The sequence below is a fragment of the Neovison vison genome, chromosome 9 (assembly GCF_020171115.1).
Source record: "Neovison vison isolate M4711 chromosome 9, ASM_NN_V1, whole genome shotgun sequence".
NCBI lineage: Eukaryota > Metazoa > Chordata > Mammalia > Carnivora > Mustelidae > Neogale > Neogale vison.
The window spans coordinates 23421358-23427650 of NC_058099.1; positions in this window are offsets into that span (position 1 = coordinate 23421358).

A 6293-nucleotide genomic window follows, 5' to 3' on the forward strand; every position below is an offset into this window, starting at 1 on the left:
GAACCCAAATGTTCCTTTGTTGCAAATGTCTGTTCAGAGGAAAAGAGTCTATGGTATCGTTGAGTTGCTGATGGATTTCTACTGTCGAGTTTTGCAGTCCTCTGGCTTGCCCCCCTGCTTGTTGCTTTACAGCTGGATTTGTGGATTTTGTGATTAAACAAGACTGGAGACTGATTTCTAATGCAGTCCTTGGAATTCACCATCAGGGTGAAAGTCCGCTTGGAGAGAGGGGTACCTTTCAAATTGTGGAACTGTATAAAAATAAGGAAAATATTGAGATTTTGTGACATACAGTCTACCAAGTGATGTCAGAGAAAGAATCCTCATTGCAGATGGGGAGAGGTTAAATGACATTAGGTGAGCAGAAGAGCTGGGTAGGATTCAAACTCAGGTCATCTAGTTCAAGTCTGTGGCTCCACCTCACTGCCATCGCCTTGGAACGGAGCCTTCGGGTCCACACTGAGAGTGGCCATTGCACACCTTCTAAGCTATTGTGCTTGTTCAGTAGTGAGGATAGAGCATGTGCAGGCACCAACTTTGTAAATAAGAAGGCAAATATTTTTCTACTTCACTCTCTGATGTATATAGTATTTTAGCTACACACAGGTTAAGACGAAAGAGAGATGGGCCAGCCTCTGGAGCAGGCAGGGAAGGACTACCCTAACTGACTTTCCCTCTTTTGCATTTCAGGTCAAGCTAATATTTCATGAATTGCTTCCACTTTGATAACCAGTCTTGCATATGCATGCTTAGAACTTTCTCTGACTTCTCATTGCCATTAGGGTAACACGCAGTCCATTTTGATCACCCCCAAAGTCATCTCTTGCCACCACTCCTCACTTGCTTCGTCCATGCAAGACAGCTGTTCTCAGCTCCCCTCTCATGGTGTCGCCTGTGCCCAGAAGTCTCCCACTTCCTGTGCTTGCTGAATTCCTGCCTATCTTTCGGGTCACAGCTTTAGTACTTCTTCCTCCAGTCCCCTGGACTCGACAGGTGTAGGTCTCTGCCACGTGCTCCCACATCACACTGGGCTTCCCCATCCTGCTGTCCATCACACTTCACTGCAGTCGCTTGCTTGCCCTGCCTTGCTAGTTCCCTGATGCAGGGACCCCGACAACCGTGAGTTGTAACTGACACCGCTACGCTGTTGGTGCTCAGCAAACACTTGTTGGACAGAAAAAGCAAATAAAACTGTACTTCCGTGGCAAGACGCTTTGGTTCAGAAGCTTGTATTTCATCCACGAAGCCAGAAGGACCAACATTTTTATTTTATTCCGCCTGTGATCCAACCATAAGCCATTTCTTGAGCAAACCCTGAACTTTCAAAATACAGATAGAAAGTTGGTGCCGTTGTGCCCTGAAGTGAACCTTAATTGGTATTTTGAACAATAATTATTGTTCGCAAATAAGAATTGACAAGCCAGGATTGCACAACAGCATTTGACTGTCATTTCGGAAGATTGTTAGTTTGCAGGCACACTGAAATTAGAATTCTGCAGATTTCAACTTCATTTATTCTTACCTGATATGAGAATAAATTTCTGTTTTATCTCTGTATTCCCATTTTCCAACATAGTACTTGTAACAGGGGAGATGCCTAACCCATATACACACACGCGCACACACACACACACATACATACATACGTGTGTGTGTATATATATATACACACATTTAATAAAATGCCCAAGTAGAACCATAATAACAGCTAAATGTATTGACTGCTGTTCTAAGCCCTTTATGTGGATTTATCCATTTAATCCTCATAATCCCCACAGGAAGTAGATTCTGTTATTAAACCAATTTTACAGATGAAGAAACTGAGGCTAGTCATTTGGCATAGATGACCAGTGCTGGCCGTTGAATCTAACGCACTTCCTTTACAAAGGGGCAGCTGACACCCACATAGGTGAGAGGAATTCCTGCACATTCATGTCCTTACGCACACTCATTAAGTTGTTTATTAAATGGAACCCACTAAGCACACTCAAATTAGGTGCTTTTCTCCCCTTTACTGATTTACAATAAAATAAGAGGACTTTTATAGTTCTGTTTAGGGAAAGAGGTACATTTTTCTTTCTTATCAAAAAATCTAGACTCTTTATCAGCCATTTTAGTACTTTTAATAGTTGTTTTTTTTTTTAAATACACAGATTGGATAATAATGGAAGAATGTATTTGTCTTAGTTACTTTTTAGAAGTGATTTGCCGAAAGCCCCAGGTCTTCTCATTTGGAACCCAATGTCCTCTCATTGCTCCGCTGTGGTCACAAAGCTGAATTTATAACCACGATTTCAGACAAAATGCAGGAGCCGTATTTAATGATCTTAAGCTGGCTTTTGTCATTAAGGACACCAGAAAGATCTGACAGCTCAGGGATGGATTTTTCATCCCAGATGGTTCTTACTACAACTGCTGTAATTAAGTTTCCTGTCTATATTCTGGATTTTGTGCTTCCAAGATGTTACCACGGAGGCTGTGTGTCATTCTCAGGCCTAGGCTGAGGTCTACAAACCTTTGCGGTAAAGGGCCAGATGGGAGAGAGTTTTAGGCTCTGCGGTTTCTGTTTCAGCTGCTTGGTTCTGCTGCAGTAAATCCAGAACTGGGTAAGCAGCATTTTTAATTTCTCTAAGCTGTGGCAATCATGAAGGACTTTCACTGCTGAACTTCTCTTCATGGTGGGGATTTCAGTGTTTCTGAGTAATTCACTTCCCTGTAGATTTCTTTTTAAGCATTATCTAAATCTGTTACGCCCAAGGGAGAGTTTTACACACGTGATTATGGCACCTTGCTTGTGTATCCTAGTGGAAAAATGTTTGAGAATCCCTTCCCTAGGCTAGATGCTGAGATGTGTATAGTTGGTTGTATATAATTGTAGTGTATATCCTTGTTCTCTAAACAACTGGTTATGTTTAGCGGACAGTTGATTATTCTCAGTGTGTGTGTGTATATATATGTTTGTACATACATGACGAGGTCTGCGTGTATTTGTACATAAATGCCTGTAGACACATGCCATGCCCACATGAAGGTCTTTGTCAGGATTGTTCCTGTTCCTGATCTCTTGAATCCTCTAAATCCCAAGAGATACATCTTTGTGCCTATTACAGGCAAATCTACCTTTGAGTTTATAGGAATTTCGTTTGTAGAAAGGGTTCCTTTATGAAGCCTTCCCTCCTCCACTCAACCAGATAATGAGTTGTTAAGAATGTACAAAGTATCTGGGACGCCTGGGTGGCTCAGTTGGTTGGACGACTGCCTTTAGCTCAGGTCATGATCCCGGAGTCCCGGGATCGAGTCCCACATCAGGCTCCCAGCTCCATGGGGAGTCTGCTTCGCTCTCTGACCTCCTCGCTCATGCTCTCTCTCACTGTCTCTCTCTCAAATAAATAAATAAAATCTTAAAAAAAAAAAAAAGAATGTACAAAGTATCATTGTTGAGTTTGACTTGGCTATATTTTTAGTTAAGAAACTAAGGCTGACGTTAACTAACTAAATGGCATGTTGATAGAAGCTATACATATTTTGTATTTAGATTCCTTATCCGGATATTTAGTTATTTCAAGTTGGACTTCCCTGTTTTCATATTTAATCAACAACCTGATTGTAAGTTCCTTTTCGCAAAAATAGTGGCTATGCTAGTGCGATTGTAAGTATGTCTGCAGACTGAACGTTGAAGTGAATCATCAAGCTCTTTGAGATTTTTCTCTTAAAACAGACTGATGCTTGCTGTTAGGCAAATAGCTGTTCAGTTCCGTCCTTCTGGAGGGTCAGTGATGCTCTAGGGTGAACTCTCAGTGGTGGCTGCGGCGTCCGCCCGGGTCACAAGAGTCTGGTTCCACTTCATCACGTGCAATGTCCCGTTCACCTGGATGAGCGAATGCAGCTTCTCCACATGCCTTATTCCCACAGACACGTTGATATGCTGGAACAATCTGGCTCCAGGAGTATTAATATACTTTTTTGAGACTGTCTACAAAATACTATTTTGTAAAAATGATGCCTTTACATAGACACTGATGGGTTATATTTGTTTTATAATAATTGTGTACCTAATGTTCAACTGCAATTGATTTTGAGACTTATGTATATTTATAAGCCTGTCCTCTGTGAATTTTTACTCTACGATGTGATACCTTACTAATAAAGACATGGATTTCTATTTATGTAAAATAATTGTAGCAATATTCCTAGATGCTACCTAAATGATTGTTCTGTCCATTTGCCATCACAAATCCTTTTATGTTTAGAGAATTATGTTACAATTAGAATATGTTAACTAGATATAAACTTTAAAGTATAAATTCTCAACATGGTTTGAAATTCTTCTTCCTGTTGGTACAATTAAAGTTAGTTTATAATTCCTTACTGCTTTGCTCTGGTCCATTTTGGTTTGTTTTTTTTTGTTTGTTTGTTTGTTTGTTTGTTTGTTTTACATGCTTTCATTAGCAAAGTCTCCCTGAATTTACAGAGCTTGGAGAAGATGACAGCCTGTCTTGTCTGATAAAGAGGAAAGTCATGTTGCAGTAGTCAGATAAAAGTCCTTGTAGAGAAACAGTTTGCAAAATGAAATTGTACCTATAGCTTCAGCTTAATACCTTTATCAAATAGTAAAGGTCTGTAATCCCATTTAAAGGTCTGTAGTCCCATTTAAAGTATACAGTATTAATGAGGTAGTAGCATAATTTCAGTTATGAGCCTTACTGGGAGCTAAATTATTATATATTAAGAATAGTTAGAGTTTAGTAGTACAGCCTCACGAATCATGAGGGAAGTATGAGACTTGCTGAATAGGGTAGGTGAGCTGTCAGTGCCACTGGGGCCCAGATTGAGAAGCTCAAGGAATGTTAGGAAAGAATCAGGCATTGCCACATTCTACATTATCGGCCCTAATCCTCACCCCACCCCCGCCCACAAGAAAACAAATATTTGGTTATTTCTTGGTATTCTCAGTGTTCCCTGTGGCATTTATTTTGCAGGATTCTCAGTGGATAGCTCAGCTGTCAGACCTGAACCTGGCTGATGGTTGAGTTGGAATTTTCTTAGGGCTCAGTCCCAAGTGCAAGGGACTGTTCTTTTCATTCAGCGTTTTCTGCGGATTCTTATGAGCCAGTTCCTGTGCTAGACCCTACACAAAGGGGACTCAAGGGAGAACAGCTTTTGACTTCTGCCCCTCAGGGGCTCACAGCCTGCTGTGGAAGGAGACACATAAACGCCATGATTAGACGTTTTGGTGACTGCGGTGGTAAGGAATTACCCCAGGGGTGGTGCCAGCCTGGAGAACGGACCTTCCCACCCACCTGGGGCAGCCAGGAGAGCAGACAGTGGTCCTGAAGCTGAATCTTAAAGAAGGGGTAGGAGTAAATCAGGCAAAAGGCATGGAGAAGCATCTCCACGAAAGAGGAGAGCAGCCCCAGAAGAAAAGCCAGTAGGATGTGTCCGGGACCACCGCCATTTGACAAGGTTTTATTACCAAATATGACAAATATAACAAATTATCATACATGTAGTGGCTTAAAATGACAGAACTGGGTTCTGTTTCTATTCTGGAGGCCAGAAGTTCGAACTGAATTTTAGGCGCTAAAATCAAGATGATGGCGGGGCTGATTTCTTCTGGGAACTCCAGGCGAGAGGACCCTTTCTTGCCTAGTACTTCTGGGCATTCCTTGGCCTCTGGCCCCACCACTCCAATTTCTCTGCATCCTTGGTCAGATTGCTGCTGCTTTTCTGTAGCCTAATCTCTCCCCTCCCTCTGATGAAGATATTTAAGATTACATTTAGGCCCCACCCATTTGACCCAGGATAATATCTTATCTCAAAATCTTTCAAGTGCGAGTGCCTTTTACCGCCTAAGGTAACACACCTGAGAGGTTGGGACAGGACCAGTTTTCTTTCCACCACAGTATGGGAGGATAAAGGACAAGGCAGGGATGCGGAGAGCTGGGGGCGAGTGTGGGCCCATCACACAGGACCTTGGAAGCCAGAGTCAAGAGCTTGGACTCCTCCATGGGGTAAAGAGGTTTTGAAGGGATTCCATTGTATTTGAGAAAGGTCACACTGCCTGCAAGAGAGAGAACTGAATGGAGCAGGAGGGCAGAGATGGTAGCAGAGACCACGCAGAGGTGCTGGTGACATCACCGTGTGGCCAAGAACATACAAACAGGTGACACTTAGGATTCAAACCCAGCAAGACTTGATTCTCAAACACAAATAGTTTATTTCTACATAAAGAAGGGTCAGTCCGGCCAATCTGAAATGCATTCAACATCTTCTGGTTTTCAGAAGCGTGGTTT